The sequence below is a fragment of the Drosophila biarmipes genome, unplaced genomic scaffold (assembly GCF_025231255.1).
Source record: "Drosophila biarmipes strain raj3 unplaced genomic scaffold, RU_DBia_V1.1 ptg000016l, whole genome shotgun sequence".
NCBI lineage: Eukaryota > Metazoa > Arthropoda > Insecta > Diptera > Drosophilidae > Drosophila > Drosophila biarmipes.
This window is the reverse complement of record NW_026114534.1, coordinates 720,273-741,801: the sequence shown is the minus strand read 5'-3', so window position 1 is coordinate 741,801 and position 21,529 is coordinate 720,273. Positions and strand designations below refer to the sequence as shown.

General features: G+C 39.0%; 3 non-coding genes across 3 annotated transcripts; all 3 read left to right on the top strand.

Annotated features, from left to right (window-relative positions):
- The first annotated feature begins 12,146 nt into the window (after positions 1-12,146).
- Positions 12,147-14,141, top strand: LOC127011896 (small subunit ribosomal RNA). The gene has a single exon (XR_007765354.1). It is a non-coding gene; the product is annotated as a small subunit ribosomal RNA (ribosomal RNA).
- Positions 14,142-15,345: 1,204 nt separating this feature from the next.
- LOC127012024 (5.8S ribosomal RNA) lies at positions 15,346-15,524 on the top strand. Its single transcript, XR_007765447.1, has one exon. It is a non-coding gene; the product is annotated as a 5.8S ribosomal RNA (ribosomal RNA).
- Positions 15,525-15,926: 402 nt separating this feature from the next.
- Positions 15,927-19,897, top strand: LOC127011942 (large subunit ribosomal RNA). The gene has a single exon (XR_007765401.1). It is a non-coding gene; the product is annotated as a large subunit ribosomal RNA (ribosomal RNA).
- Positions 19,898-21,529: the final 1,632 nt, after the last annotated feature.

The window sequence follows — 21,529 nt, the reverse complement described above, 5'->3', positions numbered from 1 at the left end:
TATGTACATAGCTATAGCTTCTAGTCCAGGGCGTTGGTTTGGCGCTTAACCCAGACCCTTGCATTATATACTCCCTTGTGGGTATATTAGAATGCCGTGGCTGTAATCCCTTCAGTGCGGAACACGTCACGTTAAATAAGTTCGGAGGGATCCGAGACACACCTGTCCCTATCTACTGAGTCGGTGTTAGATTGCTCGTGCGAACAGACGTGTTTTCCGTACGCTCCGCGAGTGTAGCCAATATTGACTGATAGAGACCAGATACGAAGCTAGAAACAGCACGAAAATTCGTGTTTTGTGCCTGCGAACCCAGTGCGCGTGTTTTCCCTGTGTAAAAGTGGTGAAACCGGGTGAAATTGGGTTTTTCCCATTGGAAATTTTCCATTGCGCCACGTGTGTCACGAGAGAGGCGCTCTCTTGAGAGAGGCGTTAGGCTTATTTAGGCACATTTTGCCTAAAACAGCTGTGCGGTTTGTGTCATCGCTAAACTTTTATCAGCTGATCAGCTGATAGAGCTTTCCGACCAGCTGATAATAAAGGGGTAAGTCCTTGGTGGAAAAACTTTTGGGTTGGAACTGCCGATAACCGGCGGATGGCGCCACCCAAAATGGATGTTGGAGATTCTGGCAGTGAGAGTGCTAGTAGTAGGGGAAGCAGTGGGGGCAGAGGACGACCCAGAGGTAAGCGCAATAAAGCGCCGCTGAGGGACGCCTCTAGGTGCAAGTTGATGGCACTGGATGCAACTGCCGCTGACACTGCGACAGCCCCTGCCGCTGCCGCTGCCGCTGCCGCTGCCCCTGCTGCTGCCGCTGCCGCTGCCCCTGTCGCTGCCCTTGCCGCAGCCCCTGCCGCTCCCGCAGCCCCTGCCGCTCCCGCAGCCCCCGCCGCTGCTGCATCCTCTGCTGAACACGAGAAGACCTTCGTTGCACCAGCCAGTCCTCTAAAATCCTTCTCGGATAGGGAGTGGAGAGGTAATGGTGCCGTCGCTGCCGAGATGGGGGACATCCGATCGGAGATCGGTAGGATGTTCATGGTCTCCTATGCCAACCCGGCCACAAATGTGAAGGTGCAGTCCGTAGCCAACCGCTACGAGGAGGTTGTTGCAGCCCTCCTTATACGGATTGGAGTGCTTGAGGACCGCCTTAAGAAGCAGGCACCGGTTGCCTCGGCCGTCTCATACGCAGCCGCCGCTGCTAGAGGCGCGCACCTTATCGCCTCACCTGCTGCCCCTGTCGCCCCCTATGCCCCTGTAGCCGCACCGCGGAAAATCCGGGAGACCTGGTCGGCAGTCGTTGCATGTGATGATCCGGCCTTATCAGGGAGGCAAATTGCGGACAAGGTCCGCAAAGAGGTAGCGCCTGCTTTGGGCGTCAGAGTGCATGAGGTGCGAGAGTTGAAGCGGGGCGGCGCGATTATTCGCACGCCATCGCAGGCGGAGATGTCGAAAATCGTTGCCTCCGCAAAATTCGCTGAGGTGGGCCTTAAGGTGTCCAAAAACACTGCCGCAAAACCCAGGGTGACGGTACAGGATGTGGACACCACTGTGACGCCGGATGAGTTCATGATGGAGTTAAAAGAGAAAAACTTCGAGGAGATGTCGCTGAAGGAGTTCCAGAAGGCGGTAGTCCTGGCGACCAAGCCCTGGTCAGCAGCTAACAGCGCCACTATAAACGTGACGCTGGAAGTAGATGATCAGGCGTTGGCCGTTCTCGAAAGCGGGAGGGTGTATATCAAGTGGTTCTCTTACCGCTGCCGCTCTCAAGTGCGCACCTATGCGTGCCACCGATGCCTTGGTTTTGACCACAAAGTCAGCGAGTGTCGGTACGCTAGAGAAAACCAGGTCTGCCGCCAGTGCGGACAGAACGACCACGTCGCGGCGAAGTGCAAAAATGCGGTGGACTGCCGTAACTGCCGCCATAAAGGGCTACCCTCGGGGCACTATATGCTCTCGGGTGGATGCCCGATATATAGCGCTGTGCTAGCCAGGGTGCAAGCTAGACATTAACATGTTCAGCTTCATCCAAGCGAATTGTGGTCGAGGCCGTTGCGCTGTCATCGAGCTTGCAAAGCGGATGAGAGATGCTGGCCACCTGTTCGCACTCATTCAGGAGCCCTATGTGGACGCAGGCAAGCGTCTCACTGGACTCCCTGGAGGCATGAGAATCTTCGCTGACAAAAGGAAGAAAGCTGCCATCATCGTGGACGACCCGTCTGCCATCTGCATGCCCATCGAGACATTGACGACGGATTATGGAGTGTGCGTGAGTGTCACAGGAAAATACGGCACCATTTTTCTGTCCTCCGTATACTGCCAGTACTCAGCTGCCCTGCAGCCCTACACTGACTACCTGGATACGGTTCTGCTGCTAGCCAGCAGGACACCGACAATCCTCGGACTTGATGCGAATGCGGTTTCCCCGATGTGGTTCAGCAAAACTCCAGCTAACTCTGGAGACCGTCTGAATCGCGAACGGGGACAGCACATGGACGAGTGGATCATCGCAAGCGGTGTCTGTGTGCTTAATACGGCCAGCCAGGTGTTCACGTTCGATAATCACCGCTCCAGAAGTGATATCGACGTGACCTTCACCAACGAAGCAGCGCGTGTGTGGGCAACATACGAATGGAGAGTTGACTTCTGGGAGCTGAGTGACCACAACATCATCACTGTTGAGGTTACTCCAGATCCAAGCAGTACCGTTGAGAGCCTAGCTCCGGTACCGCAATGGAGGCTCTCCAATGCAAGTTGGCGAAGATTCAGAGTAGAACTAAGGGATGTAGCTGAATGTCTCGAGGAACTGGAGGAATCGCCGTTGGATGATCATGTGTCAGCCCTTCGCTCCATCGTACACGAAGTGTGCGACAGGGTAATAGGGCGCAGGATACCTGCAGCAAGGGGAAACGTAATATGGTGGAATCCTGAACTGAGTACCAAGCGCCAAGAGGTCAGGAGACTGAGGCGCAGGCTGCAGGCAGCTCGTCGGAGTGGCACCGGCGATGTTGAGCGACTTGCCGCTGGATTAAGGCTTGCCTCAGGCCAGTATAAGAAGCTTATCCTGATGACAAAGGAACAAAACTGGCGGGACTTCGTGGGACGGCACAAGGATGATCCATGGGGGCACGCCTACCGAATATGCCGAGGCCGGAAAAAGACAACCGATCTTGGATGTCTTAGGTCGAACGGCGCGCTACTTACGACATGGCACGACTGCGCAGATATACTCCTCCGCAACTTCTTCCCTGTTGCGGAATCCACAGTGCGTGAGGGTATAACTCCTGCTGCTCCACCGACCCTCGAAGCCTTCGAGGTGGCAACCAGCGTCGCGAAGCTGAGAAGCCGGCGATCGCCGGGAATGGACGGCATCACGGGTGGGATCGTCAAGGAGGTATGGCGTGCTATCCCTCAGCACCTGACGAAGTTGTACTCTCGATGCCTCTCGGAAGGATATTTTCCTGCCGAGTGGAAACACCCGAGAGTGATACCGCTGGTAAAGGGGCCAGATAAGGACAGGAGCGATCCTGCCTCTTATCGTGGCATATGCCTTTTGCCAGTGTTCGGAAAGGTGCTGGAAGGGATCATGGTGAATCGACTGAAGGATGTGCTACCGGATGGCTGCAGATGGCAATTTGGATTTCGGCCTGGACGCTGCGTTGAGGATGCGTGGATGCACGCTAAAAACACCGTTTCCACCAGCCGCGAGAGGAGGGTGCTGGGAATCTTTGTTGATTTCAAGGGTGCCTTCGACAATGTTGAGTGGAACGCGGTGCTGGATCGGCTTATCGACGTCGGCTGTCGAGAGATAGACTTGTGGAAAAGTTATTTCTCCGGTCGAAGTGCCAGTATCATCAGCAGTTACGAAGCGGCCACAGTGTCGGTTACACGGGGCTGCCCGCAAGGGTCCGTCAGTGGTCCATTTATTTGGAACCTACTGATGGATGTGCTGCTTCAGCGCCTGGAGCCACATTGTGCTCTGAGCGCGTTTGCAGATGACTTGCTACTTTTCGTCGATGGGAATTCCCGTGCCGATCTGGAGCGAAAGGGTGAGCAGTTGATGGACATCGTGGGAGCCTGGGGAGCTGAGGTTGGAGTGAGTGTGTCAACCAGCAAGACGGCAATCATGTTGCTGAAAGGGAATCTTTCAGACACTAGGAGACCGACGGTACGGTTTGCTGGAGCAAGCCTGCCATACGTCACCAAATGCCGGTACCTTGGCATCTTAGTCGGCGAGCGGATGAGCTTTCTCCCGCATATCTCTGCTCTCAGAGATCGGCTGGCTGGAGTTGCCGGAGGGCTAGCACGGGTGCTCCGAGTCGATTGGGGGCTCAGCTCCCGTGCTAAGAGGACGATATACAGCGGACTCATGGTCCCCTGTGCACTCTTCGGTGCCTCGGTCTGGTACAAGGCGGCGAGCAAGGGCAAGTCCTTAAGACTCCTCACCTCGTGCCAGAGGACCATCCTATTAGGATGCCTACCGGTATGCCGCACAGTGTCCACGGTGGCACTGCAGGTGCTTGCTGGTGCTCCTCCAATGGATTTAGATGCTCACAGGATGGCAGTGAAGTTTAAGCTCAGAAAGCACGTTCCCCTGGACGAGAGCGACTGGCTCTATGGACAGGACTTGTCTGTGTTGGACTGGAAATCCAAGATGGCTCTGCTAGACGAATGTCTGCTAAATGAGTGGCAACTCAGATGGGACCAAGCGGCTCACGGTTTTGTGACTCGCCAGTTTTTCCCAGAGGCAGCGTTCGTCTACAAGAGGAAGGACTTTGTCTTCACCTTAAGAGCCGGATTCTTGCTGACAGGACACGGGTCGTTCAACGCTTTCCTCCATGGTAGAACCCTCAGCACCACAACCGCATGCTCATGTGGAGAGGAGAGTGAGGACTGGCTTCACGTACTATGTGAGTGCCGCCTCTATAGCGATTTGCGTGACTTGGATGCCCTTGGCATTGTTCGAGTCCAAGAACGATGGAACGTCGCAGGAGTAGTCGAGACCCCAGAACGGATGCGTCTCCTAGGAGCTTTTGCTGATGCTGCCTTCTCGAGGCGTAGGATGGAAGCGACGAGGGATGAACCGCAGGCGCCGGGACAATAGTCCCAAAACCCCCTTGCCGTGTGGCAACGTCGAAGAATACTGCCACAGCTTGTCATTGCTTGTCGTAGGAGGCGACTAATATGACATGGTTGCCCCATCCGAGCTTGTCGGAGCTGAAGGGGTGAGGCCCACCGAGCCTGAAATTTCGGTGCCACGGGTTGAGTGGTTCTCCAAGGCTACTCATTGAGGTCGGCCCCCTAGTGGGAGTTTCGTGGTGGCTGTGGTTGACACCTATATCGCGGGTAGAGTCCCCGGGCTCGACGTGGATGTTGCGTTAATACAACTCGGGTGCTGCGACCCAAAGAACAGTAGAGATTTTAGATAGATCTCGCCCCTATGCAAGGGGGAGTGCTTGCCCGACAAGCAAGTACTTAAATTGCTACTGGGGTGGTTGCTATGTACATAGCTATAGCTTCTAGTCCAGGGCGTTGGTTTGGCGCTTAACCCAGACCCTTGCATTATATACTCCCTTGTGGGTATATTAGAATGCCGTGGCTGTAATCCCTTCAGTGCGGAACACGTCACGTTAAATAAGTTCGGAGGGATCCGAGACACACCTGTCCCTATCTACTATCTAGCGAAACCACAGCCAAGGGAACGGGCTTGGAATAATTAGCGGGGAAAGAAGACCCTTTTGAGCTTGACTCTAATCTGGCAGTGTAAGGAGACATAAGAGGTGTAGAATAAGTGGGAGATATTAGACCTCGGTTTGGTATCGCCAATGAAATACCACTACTCTTATTGTTTCCTTACTTACTTGATTAAATGGAACGTGTATCATTTCCTAGCCATTATACGGATATATTTATTATATCTTATGGTATTGGGTTTTGATGCAAGCTTCTTGATCAAAGTATCACGAGTTTGTTATATAATCGCAAACAAATTCTTTAATAAAACGGTGCATTTATGTATTTTTGATTTGAAAATTTGGTATAACTCCAATTACTCAGGTATGATCCAATTCAAGGACATTGCCAGGTAGGGAGTTTGACTGGGGCGGTACATCTCTCAAATAATAACGGAGGTGTCCCAAGGCCAGCTCAGTGCGGACAGAAACCACACATAGAGCAAAAGGGCAAATGCTGACTTGATCTCGGTGTTCAGTACACACAGGGACAGCAAAAGCTCGGCCTATCGATCCTTTTGGTTTAAAGAGTTTTTAACAAGAGGTGTCAGAAAAGTTACCATAGGGATAACTGGCTTGTGGCGGCCAAGCGTTCATAGCGACGTCGCTTTTTGATCCTTCGATGTCGGCTCTTCCTATCATTGTGAAGCAAAATTCACCAAGCGTTGGATTGTTCACCCATGCAAGGGAACGTGAGCTGGGTTTAGACCGTCGTGAGACAGGTTAGTTTTACCCTACTAATGACAAAACGTTGTTGCGACAGCATTCCTGCGTAGTACGAGAGGAACCGCAGGTACGGACCAATGGCACAATACTTGTTCGAGCGAACAGTGGTATGACGCTACGTCCGTTGGATTATGCCTGAACGCCTCTAAGGTCGTATCCGTGCTGGACTGCAATGATAAATAAGGGGCAATTTGCATTGTATGGCTTCTAAACCATTTAAAGTTTATAATTTACTTTTTAAACGACAATGGATGTGATGCCAATGTAATTTGTAACATAGTAAATTGGGAGGATCTTTGATCACCTGATGCCGCGCTAGTTACATATAAAAGCATTATTTAATACAATGACAAAGCCTAGAATCAATTGTAAACGACTTTTGTAACAGGCAAGGTGTTGTAAGTGGTTGAGCAGCTGCCATACTGCGATCCACTGAAGCTTATCCTTTGCTTGATGATTCGATAATAAAATTGCATAATTTATTTGTTGTGTTGAACTTCTTATATAAAGTTCAACCAACAATCTATTTGTATGCATTGATTGTTTGCTTGGCTTTGTGGCGAATTTTTAATCCTTTATATATTACATTCCTAAGGTCTAGATTTTCAAGTAAGAGACCAATTTGATTAACATATCAATATAAGTACAACTCGACCATCTAATAATAACAATATGAATCGTCATCTTATTAGTGACGCGAAGATTGGCAAACATATAATATAAAAATATTCCTAAGGTCTAGATTTTCAAGTAAGAGACCAATTTGATTAACATATCAATATAAGTACAACTCGACCATCTAATAATAACAATATGAATCGTCATCTTATTAGTGACGCGAAGATTGGCAAACATATAATATAAAAATATTCCTAAGGTCTAGATTTTCAAGTAAGAGACCAATTTGATTAACATATCAATATAAGTACAACTCGACCATCTAATAATAACAATATGAATCGTCATCTTATTAGTGACGCGAAGATTGGCAAACATATAATATAAAAATATTCCTAAGGTCTAGATTTTCAAGTAAGAGACCAATTTGATTAACATATCAATATAAGTACAACTCGACCATCTAATAATAATATGAATCGTCATCTTATTAGTGACGCGAAGATTGGCAAACATATAATATAAAAATATTCCTAAGGTCTAGATTTTCAAGTAAGAGACCAATTTGATTAACATATCAATATAAGTACAACTCGACCATCTAATAATAACAATATGAATCGTCATCTTATTAGTGACGCGAAGATTGGCAAACATATAATATAAAAATATTCCTAAGGTCTAGATTTTCAAGTAAGAGACCAATTTGATTAACATATCAATATAAGTACAACTCGACCATCTAATAATAACAATATGAATCGTCATCTTATTAGTGACGCGAAGATTGGCAAACATATAATATAAAAATATTCCTAAGGTCTAGATTTTCAAGTAAGAGACCAATTTGATTAACATATCAATATAAGTACAACTCGACCATCTAATAATAACAATATGAATCGTCATCTTATTAGTGACGCGAAGATTGGCAAACAAATAATATAAAAATATTCCTAAGGTCTAGATTTTCAAGTAAGAGACCAATTTGATTAACATATCAATATAAGTACAACTCGACCATCTAATAATAACAATATGAATCGTCATCTTATTAGTGACGCGAAGATTGGCAAACATATAATATAAAAATATTCCTAAGGTCTAGATTTTCAAGTAAGAGACCAATTTGATTAACATATCAATATAAGTACAACTCGACCATCTAATAATAACAATATGAATCGTCATCTTATTACTGACGCGAAGATTGGCAAACATATAATATACAAATATTCCTAAGGTCTAGATTTTCAAGTAAGAGACCAATTTGATTAACATATCAATATAAGTACAACTCGACCATCTAATAATAACAATATGAATCGTCATCTTATTAGTGACGCGAAGATTGGCAAACATATAATATAAAAATATTCCTAAGGTCTAGATTTTCAAGTAAGAGACCAATTTGATTAACATATCAATATAAGTACAACTCGACCATCTAATAATAACAATATGAATCGTCATCTTTTTAGTGACGCGAAGATTGGCAAACATATAATATAAAAATATTCCTAAGGTCTAGAATCTTAAGCAATAGACCAATTCAACTAAGAGTTGACATATAAAAATATGTTCCTTTTAATGTTAGCAAAATTTTATCGTCACATACTGTTAGTGACGCGAACGTTTTTTTCTCCATGTTTATATGAATGTTTATTCAAAGGTAGAAAGGCAGGATCGTTATTTTATAAGTGAAGCGATAAAAAAATATTATGCAATAGGACATCTATTTATAAATATTTTTAAGTCTTAGAAATTCAAGTAAAGAGATTCAAGAAATTCATTCAACTTAGAGCGCACATATAATTAAAACTATTCCTGAGGTTTAGAAACCAAATTAAATAAAGAGGACATATAAACGTATGTGGTATTTTGATGGTAGTAAAAATGTATCGCGATATTATTAGTGACGCGACCAATTTTTATACTCTTTGCTCCATGTGCAAATATATCTAGTGTTTAGATAGTCAATTAAAAATGACAATTTTAACTAAAAGACTTAAAAAAGTGTTTGTCAAACTTATAATTTTGTCAATACTATATAAAACGCCAATCATATCCTTATAAAAGTAAATACGGTATATGGTTATAAATACAAAACCATATATAAATAAAAAAATGAAATCGTATGTATATGGCTTATAGGTATAATACCTATAAGGCATAATAATGTATAATATTAGCAAATATACATATAAAAGTGCATAAATTGTATAGATATGGCATAAAGAAGGCATTTATGAGAATAGCTAGTAGAATTTGCCCATACACTACTAGCGAAATGAGATATTTATACCTAGTGAGGGCGGCACTAGTACTATAAATTGTGGCAAAATAAATCTTATGCAAATGCATAGGATTTTGTCAATACCGTACAAAAAACTAAGTAAAACGTATGGATATTGAAAAATAAATGGATTATATTCATAAAATACGAATATTTCTTGCATTCTCTTGTTATACGAGAGAATATCATACGGAGCGGGCAGCCCCTAGTATAGTAAGCAGTCGAATGGGAGACAGCGTGTCCAAAAACACCTATAGGGAGGTGGTCGTTGGCGGACCTCTCCTCGTATTGGTCAAACTTATGATTTTGTCAATACTATATAAAACGCCAATCATATCCATATAAAAGTGAATACAGTATATGGATATGAATAAAAAACCATACATAAATAAAAAAAAATATGTATAAAAAATTATACATATATTTATATTAAGCAATCGTATGGATGTGGCTTATAGGTATAATACCTATAAGGCATAATAATGTATAATATAGCAAATATACATATAAAAGTGCATGAATTGTATAGATATGGCATATAAGTGACATATTTATGAGAATAGCTAGTAGAATTTGCCCATACACTACTAGCGAAATGAGATATTTATACCTAGTGAGGGCGGCACTAGTACTATAAATTGTGGCAAAATAAATCTTATGCAAATGCATAGGATTTTGTCAATACCGTACAAAAAACTAAGTAAAACGTATGGATATTGAAAAATAAATGGATTATATTCATAAAATACGAATATTTCTTGCATTCTCTTGTTATATGAGAGAATATCATACGGAGCGGGTAGCCCCTAGTATAGTAAGCAGTCGAATGGGAGACAGCGTGTCCAAAAACACCTATAGGGAGGTGGTCGTTGGCGGACCTCTCCTCGTATTGGTCAAACTTATGATTTTGTCAATACTATATAAAACGCCAATCATATCCATATAAAAGTGAATACAGTATATGGATATGAATAAAAAACCATACATAAATAAAAAAAAAATATGTATAAAAAATTATACATATATTTATATTAAGCAATCGTATGGATGTGGCTTATAGGTATAATACCTATAAGGCATAATAATGTATAATATAGCAAATATACATATAAAAGTGCATGAATTGTATAGATATGGCATATAAGTGACATATTTATGAGAATAGCTAGTAGAATTTGCCCATACACTACTAGCGAAATGAGATATTTATACCTAGTGAGGGCGGCACTAGTACTATAAATTGTGGCAAAATAAATCTTATGCAAATGCATAGGATTTTGTCAATACCATACATAAACCGTATGGATATTGAGAAGTTAATAGATTACATCTATAATATGAGAAGTATTTTAGTATTCTTATTAAATAAGAGAATACTATAAGGGTGAGTGGCAAAGAGAATTGAATATACCCGAATGGGAGACAGCGTGTCCAAAAACTACTATAGGTGGTGTGGCAAATATGAGGAAGGCAATATATCCATATAATGAAAATAAAAGTGCGTTTTCTTATTATATAAGAGAACACTATATGGGTGAGTGGCAAAGTAAATTGAATATACCCGAATGGGAGACAGCGTGTCCAAAAACTACTATAGGTGGTGTGGCAAATATGAGGAAGGCAATATATCCATATAATGAAAATAAAAGTGCGTTTTCTTATTATATAAGAGAACACTATATGGGTGAGTGGCAAAGTAAATTGAATATACCCGAATGGGAGACAGCGTGTCCAAAAACTACTATAGGTGGTGTGGCAAATATGAGGAAGGCAATATATCCATATAATGAATATAAAAGTGCGTTGTCTTATTATATAAGAGAACACTATATGGGTGAGTGGCAAAGTAAATTGAATATACCCGAATGGGAGACAGCGTGTCCAAAAACTACTATAGGATGGTCAATGGGCCGGCCGTCTGCTATTGACATATGTCAGTAGAGAAGATATTATCCGTCAAATTTGTTTCTTTATTCATTTATTTGAATACGAGACTTGGCTCCGCGGTTAATATTTTAAGCCCAAAGATAATAACGTTGAAACAAAGGCCAAGTTTCTATTGTACATAGAATAACAAATTGTTTCCGAATTTTATCGTTAATTTTAGGAGGTAGGCTAACATGATTTATATTATATGTGTATTATTAAATAATAATAGTACATAAAAGTCTACCAAAGAAATATAAAAATGTAATTATGAATACATTTTCAATATTAATATCAACTTATATTGTTGATAATAAAAAATAGCTATTAAGAGAGTTATTTAAGAAATTATATAATATATAATAAAGAGTATATATATAAATAATATATAAGTATATATTATTTAAGAAATAAATATAGTAGTAATAATTATATATATACACTCGGTTCTATTTTATATATTACCAGAGACTTATATGGATATATATAGATAAATTTTAAATTTATCGTCAAAATACAAATGATTAACTCAATATCTTATATTGGTTAAACAAAAATTGTACATGTGTGGATACAATATATTATGTATGTCGAACAAAAATGATATTTTAGAATGAAATGTGCATATATAAAGAAAATATATGAAAAATAAATATTGTGTTTATAAAGAATATGATTCTTTTTGACATCAATAAAAACTTGTTATTATTAGTGGCGAAACAAGTATAAATTGGAAAACAAACGTATACGAATGCTATATAAAAATGGCCGTATTCGATAGAAATAAAATCTATAACAACATATATATTGCTAATTTCTATTCAAAAAATATGAATGAAATATGAATAAAAACATTATTCTGGTTGATCCTGCCAGTAGTTATATGCTTGTCTCAAAGATTAAGCCATGCATGTCTAAGTACACACGAATTAAAAGTGAAACCGCAAAAGGCTCATTATATCAGTTATGGTTCCTTAGATCGTTAACAGTTACTTGGATAACTGTGGTAATTCTAGAGCTAATACATGCAATTAAAACATGAACCTTATGGAACATGTGCTTTTATTAGGCTAAAACCAAGCGATCGCAAGATCGTTATATTGGTTGAACTCTAGATAACATGCAGATCGTATGGTCTTGTACCGACGACAGATCTTTCAAATGTCTGCCCTATCAACTTTTGATGGTAGTATCTAGGACTACCATGGTTGCAACGGGTAACGGGGAATCAGGGTTCGATTCCGGAGAGGGAGCCTGAGAAACGGCTACCACATCTAAGGAAGGCAGCAGGCGCGTAAATTACCCACTCCCAGCTCGGGGAGGTAGTGACGAAAAATAACAATACAGGACTCATATCCGAGGCCCTGTAATTGGAATGAGTACACTTTAAATCCTTTAACAAGGACCAATTGGAGGGCAAGTCTGGTGCCAGCAGCCGCGGTAATTCCAGCTCCAATAGCGTATATTAAAGTTGTTGCGGTTAAAACGTTCGTAGTTGAACTTGTGCTTCATACGGGTAGTACAACTTACAATTGTGGTTAGTACTATACCTTTATGTATGTAAGCGTATTACCGGTGGAGTTCTTACATGTGCTTAGATACTTGTATTTTTTCATATGTTCCTCCTATTTAAAAACCTGCATTAGTGCTCTTAAACGAGTGTTATTGTGGGCCGGTACAATTACTTTGAACAAATTAGAGTGCTTAAAGCAGGCTTCAAATGCCTGAATATTCTGTGCATGGGATAATGAAATAAGACCTCTGTTCTGCTTTCATTGGTTTTCAGATCAAGAGGTAATGATTAATAGAAGCAGTTTGGGGGCATTAGTATTACGACGCGAGAGGTGAAATTCTTGGACCGTCGTAAGACTAACTTAAGCGAAAGCATTTGCCAAAGATGTTTTCATTAATCAAGAACGAAAGTTAGAGGTTCGAAGGCGATCAGATACCGCCCTAGTTCTAACCATAAACGATGCCAGCTAGCAATTGGGTGTAGCTACTTTTATGGCTCTCTCAGTCGCTTCCCGGGAAACCAAAGCTTTTGGGCTCCGGGGGAAGTATGGTTGCAAAGCTGAAACTTAAAGGAATTGACGGAAGGGCACCACCAGGAGTGGAGCCTGCGGCTTAATTTGACTCAACACGGGAAAACTTACCAGGTCCGAACATAAGTGTGTAAGACAGATTGATAGCTCTTTCTCGAATCTATGGGTGGTGGTGCATGGCCGTTCTTAGTTCGTGGAGTGATTTGTCTGGTTAATTCCGATAACGAACGAGACTCAAATATATTAAATAGATATCTTCAGGATTATGGTGTTGAAGCTTATATAGCCTTCATTCATGGTGGCAGTAAAATGTTTATTGTGTTTGAATGTGTTTATATAAGTGGAGCCGTACCTGTTGGTTTGTCCCATTATAAGGACACTAGCTTCTTAAATGGACAAATTGCGTCTAGCAATAATGAGATTGAGCAATAACAGGTCTGTGATGCCCTTAGATGTCCTGGGCTGCACGCGCGCTACAATGAAAGTATCAACGTGTATTTCCTAGACCGAGAGGTCCGGGTAAACCGCTGAACCACTTTCATGCTTGGGATTGTGAACTGAAACTGTTCACATGAACTTGGAATTCCCAGTAAGTGTGAGTCATTAACTCGCATTGATTACGTCCCTGCCCTTTGTACACACCGCCCGTCGCTACTACCGATTGAATTATTTAGTGAGGTCTCCGGACGTGATCACTGTGACGCCTTGCGTGTTACGGTTGTTTCGCAAAAGTTGACCGAACTTGATTATTTAGAGGAAGTAAAAGTCGTAACAAGGTTTCCGTAGGTGAACCTGCGGAAGGATCATTAATGTTTTAATATCCTTACCGTTAATAAAATATTTGTTTATATTATAATAAATACATTATAGTATTACAAATAAAATATGAATTGCCAAAATGTATATGAGATCTATTATAGATCAAATGAAATTTCGAACAAGCAAATCGAAATAGTGCAAATATTAAAATTATATATTGTATTTAATACATATGAGAGAAATTAATAAGCAGCCAAAGCAAACAAATAAAAATTCGAACAAGCAAATCGAATTATTAAAATAATAATATTAAATTATTATTGTATATCCTTACCGTTAATAAAATATTTGTTTATATTATAATAAATACATTATAATAATACAAATAAAATATGAATTGCCAAAATGTATAATGAGATCTAATATAGATCAAATAAAATTTCGAACAAGCAAATCGAAATAATGCAAATATTAAAATTATATATTGTATTTAATGCATATGAGAGAAATAATAAGCAGCCAAAGCAAACAAATAAAAATTCGAACAAGCAAATCGAATTATTAAAATAATAATATTAAATTATTATTGTATATCCTTACCGTTAATAAAATATTTGTTTATATTATAATAAATACATTATAGTAATACAAATAAAATATGAATTGCCAAAATGTATATGATCTAATATAGATCAAATGAAATTTCGAACAAGCAAATCGAAATAATGCAAATATTAAAATTATATATTGTATTTAATACATATGAGAGAAATAATAAGCAGCCAAAACAAACAAATAAAAATTCGAACAAGCAAATCGAATTATTAAAATAATAATATTAAATTATTATTGTATATAAACACAATTAAAATACTGTGTGTATATGGACCATAATATACACGCGTTGCGATATGTATTGTTCATCTCAGTTATGCGCATACATTGGATAATGCAACAACCTAAAATGTACAATGTTGTACCTGGTTTTATACAGGTTAATGTTTTATATAAATTTCAATTTATATCGCTAAAAAAGTATTAATATATATATATATATATTTATTTACAATAAATGCAATTTAAAAAGAAATACTTTGATATATATTGGTTATATAAAACTAAGACATTTCGCAGCATTCGTTTTAGGTATAAAAATAAATTTATTGAAGGAATTGATATATGCCAGTAAAATGGTGTATTTTTAATTTCTTTCAATAAAAACATATTTGACAAAATTAAGAAACCAATTTATAAAACTCTAAGCGGTGGATCACTCGGCTCATGGGTCGATGAAGAACGCAGCAAACTGTGCGTCATCGTGTGAACTGCAGGACACATGAACATCGACATTTTGAACGCATATCGCAGTCCATGCTGTTATGTACTTTAATTAATTTTATAGTGCTGCTTGGACTACATATGGTTGAGGGTTGTAAGACTATGCTAATTAAGTTGCTTATACAAATTTTATAATGAAATTTTATAAGCATATGGTATATTATTGGATAATAATAATTTAATTATTTTATTCATAATATTAAAAAATATATGAAAAACATTATCTCACATTAGTAAATAATTTGAATGTGAAAAACGAAGAGAAATATTTTCTTTTTCAATCAAATGATACTGAGAAATGTCTAGCATAAAAATTTATCTAGAATTGTCTCTTATTAATGATTAGAAAATAGAAAACCGTTGACAATATTATTGTTCTTCGTTGATTCGTTAAATCAAACAAATGCCATTTATATACAGATATAATTAATATAACGAATTTAATAAAATGTTTTATCATTATATATAAAGAATTAATTGCATATAAAAGTTATACACAACCTCAACTCATATGGGACTACCCCCTGAATTTAAGCATATTAATTAGGGGAGGAAAAGAAACTAACAAGGATTTTCTTAGTAGCGGCGAGCGAAAAGAAATCAGTTCAGCACTAAGTCACTTTGTCTATATGGCAAATGTGAGATGCAGTGTATGGAGCGTCAATATTCTAGTATGAGAAATTAACGATTTAAGTCCTTCTTAAATGAGGCCATTTACCCATAGAGGGTGCCAGGCCCGTATAACGTTAATGATTACTAGATGATGTTTCCAAAGAGTCGTGTTGCTTGATAGTGCAGCACTAAGTGGGTGGTAAACTCCATCTAAAACTAAATATAACCATGAGACCGATAGTAAACAAGTACCGTGAGGGAAAGTTGAAAAGAACTCTGAATAGAGAGTTAAACAGTACGTGAAACTGCTTAGAGGTTAAGCCCGATGAACCTGAATATCCGTTATGGAAAATTCATCATTAGAATTGTAATATTTAAACAATATTATGATAATAGTGTGCATTTTTTCCATATAAGGACATTGTAATCTATTAGCATACCAAATTTATCATAAAATATAACTTATAGTTTATTCAAATTAATTTGCTTGCATTTTAACACAGAATAAATGTTATTAATTTGATAAAGTGCTGATAGATTTATATGAATACAGTGCGTTAATTTTTCGGAATTATATAATGGCATAATTATCATTGATTTTTGTGTTTATTATATGCACTTGTAGGATTAACAATGCGAAAGATTCAGGATACCTTCGGGACCCGTCTTGAAACACGGACCAAGGAGTCTAACATATGTGCAAGTTATTGGGATATAAACCTAATAGCGTAATTAACTTGACTAATAATGGGATTAGTTTTTTAACTATTTATAGCTAATTAACACAATCCCGGGGCGTTCTATATAGTTATGTATAATGATATTTATATTATTTATGCCTCTAACTGGAACGTACCTTGAGCATATATGCTGTGACCCGAAAGATGGTGAACTATACTTGATCAGGTTGAAGTCAGGGGAAACCCTGATGGAAGACCGAAACAGTTCTGACGTGCAAATCGATTGTCAGAATTGAGTATAGGGGCGAAAGACCAATCGAACCATCTAGTAGCTGGTTCCTTCCGAAGTTTCCCTCAGGATAGCTGGTGCATTTTAATATTATATAAAATAATCTTATCTGGTAAAGCGAATGATTAGAGGCCTTAGGGTCGAAACGATCTTAACCTATTCTCAAACTTTAAATGGGTAAGAACCTTAACTTTCTTGATATGAAGTTCAAGGTTATGATATAATGTGCCCAGTGGGCCACTTTTGGTAAGCAGAACTGGCGCTGTGGGATGAACCAAACGTAATGTTACGGTGCCCAAATTAACAACTCATGCAGATACCATGAAAGGCGTTGGTTGCTTAAAACAGCAGGACGGTGATCATGGAAGTCGAAATCCGCTAAGGAGTGTGTAACAACTCACCTGCCGAAGCAACTAGCCCTTAAAATGGATGGCGCTTAAGTTGTATACCTATACATTACCGCTAAAGTAGATGATTTATATTACTTGTAATATAAATTTTGAAACTTTAGTGAGTAGGAAGGTACAATGGTATGCGTAGAAGTGTTTGGCGTAAGCCTGCATGGAGCTGCCATTGGTACAGATCTTGGTGGTAGTAGCAAATAATCGAATGAGACCTTGGAGGACTGAAGTGGAGAAGGGTTTCGTGTGAACAGTGGTTGATCACGAGTTAGTCGGTCCTAAGTTCAAGGCGAAAGCCGAAAATTTTCAAGTAAAATACAAATGCCAAACAAATATATATATTATATAAAATCTAGCTAAATTAATATACTTGAATAATTTTGAACGAAAGGGAATACGGTTCCAATTCCGTAACCTGTTGAGTATCCGTTTGTTATTAAATATGGGCCTCGTGCTCATCCTGGCAACAGGAACGACCATAAAGAAGCCGTCGAGAGATATCGGAAGAGTTTTCTTTTCTGTTTTATAGCCGTACTACCATGGAAGTCTTTCGCAGAGAGATATGGTAGATGGGCTAGAAGAGCATGACATATACTGTTGTGTCGATATTTTCTCCTCGGACCTTGAAAATTTATGGTGGGGACACGCAAACTTCTCAACAGGCCGTACCAATATCCGCAGCTGGTCTCCAAGGTGAAGAGTCTCTAGTCGATAGAATAATGTAGGTAAGGGAAGTCGGCAAATTAGATCCGTAACTTCGGGATAAGGATTGGCTCTGAAGATTGAGATAGTCGGGCTTGATTGGGAAACAATAACATGGTTTATGTGCTCGTTCTGGGTAAATAGAGTTTCTAGCATTTATGTTAGTTACTTGTTCCCCGGATAGTTTAGTTACGTAGCCAATTGTGGAACTTTCTTGCTAAAATTTTTAAGAATACTAATTGGGTTAAACCAATTAGTTCTTATTAATTATAACGATTATCAATTAACAATCAATTCAGAACTGGCACGGACTTGGGGAATCCGACTGTCTAATTAAAACAAAGCATTGTGATGGCCCTAGCGGGTGTTGACACAATGTGATTTCTGCCCAGTGCTCTGAATGTCAAAGTGAAGAAATTCAAGTAAGCGCGGGTCAACGGCGGGAGTAACTATGACTCTCTTAAGGTAGCCAAATGCCTCGTCATCTAATTAGTGACGCGCATGAATGGATTAACGAGATTCCTACTGTCCCTATCTACTATCTAGCGAAACCACAGCCAAGGGAACGGGCTTGGAATAATTAGCGGGGAAAGAAGACCCTTTTGAGCTTGACTCTAATCTGGCAGTGTAAGGAGACATAAGAGGTGTAGAATAAGTGGGAGATATTAGACCTCGGTTTGGTATCGCCAATGAAATACCACTACTCTTATTGTTTCCTTACTTACTTGATTAAATGGAACGTGTATCATTTCCTAGCCATTATACGGATATATTTATTATATCTTATGGTATTGGGTTTTGATGCAAGCTTCTTGATCAAAGTATCACGAGTTTGTTATATAATCGCAAACAAATTCTTTAATAAAACGGTGCATTTATGTATTTTTGATTTGAAAATTTGGTATAACTCCAATTACTCAGGTATGATCCAATTCAAGGACATTGCCAGGTAGGGAGTTTGACTGGGGCGGTACATCTCTCAAATAATAACGGAGGTGTCCCAAGGCCAGCTCAGTGCGGACAGAAACCACACATAGAGCAAAAGGGCAAATGCTGACTTGATCTCGGTGTTCAGTACACACAGGGACAGCAAAAGCTCGGCCTATCGATCCTTTTGGTTTAAAGAGTTTTTAACAAGAGGTGTCAGAAAAGTTACCATAGGGATAACTGGCTTGTGGCGGCCAAGCGTTCATAGCGACGTCGCTTTTTGATCCTTCGATGTCGGCTCTTCCTATCATTGTGAAGCAAAATTCACCAAGCGTTGGATTGTTCACCCATGCAAGGGAACGTGAGCTGGGTTTAGACCGTCGTGAGACAGGTTAGTTTTACCCTACTAATGACAAAACGTTGTTGCGACAGCATTCCTGCGTAGTACGAGAGGAACCGCAGGTACGGACCAATGGCACAATACTTGTTCGAGCGAACAGTGGTATGACGCTACGTCCGTTGGATTATGCCTGAACGCCTCTAAGGTCGTATCCGTGCTGGACTGCAATGATAAATAAGGGGCAATTTGCATTGTATGGCTTCTAAACCATTTAAAGTTTATAATTTACTTTTTAAACGACAATGGATGTGATGCCAATGTAATTTGTAACATAGTAAATTGGGAGGATCTTTGATCACCTGATGCCGCGCTAGTTACATATAAAAGCATTATTTAATACAATGACAAAGCCTAGAATCAATTGTAAACGACTTTTGTAACAGGCAAGGTGTTGTAAGTGGTTGAGCAGCTGCCATACTGCGATCCACTGAAGCTTATCCTTTGCTTGATGATTCGATAATAAAATTGCATAATTTATTTGTTGTGTTGAACTTCTTATATAAAGTTCAACCAACAATCTATTTGTATGCATTGATTGTTTGCTTGGCTTTGTGGCGAATTTTTAATCCTTTATATATTACATTCCTAAGGTCTAGATTTTCAAGTAAGAGACCAATTTGATTAACATATCAATATAAGTACAACTCGACCATCTAATAATAACAATATGAATCGTCATCTTATTAGTGACGCGAAGATTGGCAAACATATAATATAAAAATATTCCTAAGGTCTAGATTTTCAAGTAAGAGACCAATTTGATTAACATATCAATATAAGTACAACTCGACCATCTAATAATAACAATATGAATCGTCATCTTATTAGTGACGCGAAGATTGGCAAACATATATAAAAATATTCCTAAGGTCTAGATTTTCAAGTAAGAGACCAATTTGATTAACATATCAATATAAGTACAACTCGACCATCTAATAATAACAATATGAATCGTCATCTTATTAGTGACGCGAAGATTGGCAAACATATAATATAAAAATATTCCTAAGGTCTAGATTTTCAAGTAAGAGACCAATTTGATTAACATATCAATATAAGTACAACTCGACCATCTAATAATAATATGAATCGTCATCTTATTAGTGACGCGAAGATTGGCAAACATATAATATAAAAATATTCCTAAGGTCTAGATTTTCAAGTAAGAGACCAATTTGATTAACATATCAATATAAGTACAACTCGACCATCTAATAATAACAATATGAATCGTCATCTTATTAGTGACGCGAAGATTGGCAAACATATAATATAAAAATATTCCTAAGGTCTAGATTTTCAAGTAAGAGACCAATTTGATTAACATATCAATATAAGTACAACTCGACCATCTAATAATAACAATATGAATCGTCATCTTATTAGTGACGCGAAGATTGGCAAACATATAATATAAAAATATTCCTAAGGTCTAGATTTTCAAGTAAGAGACCAATTTGATTAACATATCAATATAAGTACAACTCGACCATCTAATAATAACAATATGAATCGTCATCTTATTACTGACGCGAAGATTGGCAAACATATAATATACAAATATTCCTAAGGTCTAGATTTTCAAGTAAGAGACCAATTTGATTAACATATCAATATAAGTACAACTCGACCATCTAATAATAACAATATGAATCGTCATCTTATTAGTGACGCGAAGATTGGCAAACATATAATATAAAAATATTCCTAAGGTCTAGATTTTCAAGTAAGAGACCAATTTGATTAACATATCAATATAAGTACAACTCGACCATCTAATAATAACAATATGAATCGTCATCTTTTTAGTGACGCGAAGATTGGCAAACATATAATATAAAAATATTCCTAAGGTCTAGAATCTTAAGCAATAGACCAATTCAACTAAGAGTTGACATATAAAATATGTTCCTTTTAATGTTAGCAAAATTTTATCGTCACATACTGTTAGTGACGCGAACGTTTTTTTCTCCATGTTTATATGAATGTTTATTCAAAGGTAGAAAGGCAGGATCGTTATTTTATAAGTGAAGCGATAAAAAAATATTATGCAATAGGACATCTATTTATAAATATTTTTAAGTCTTAG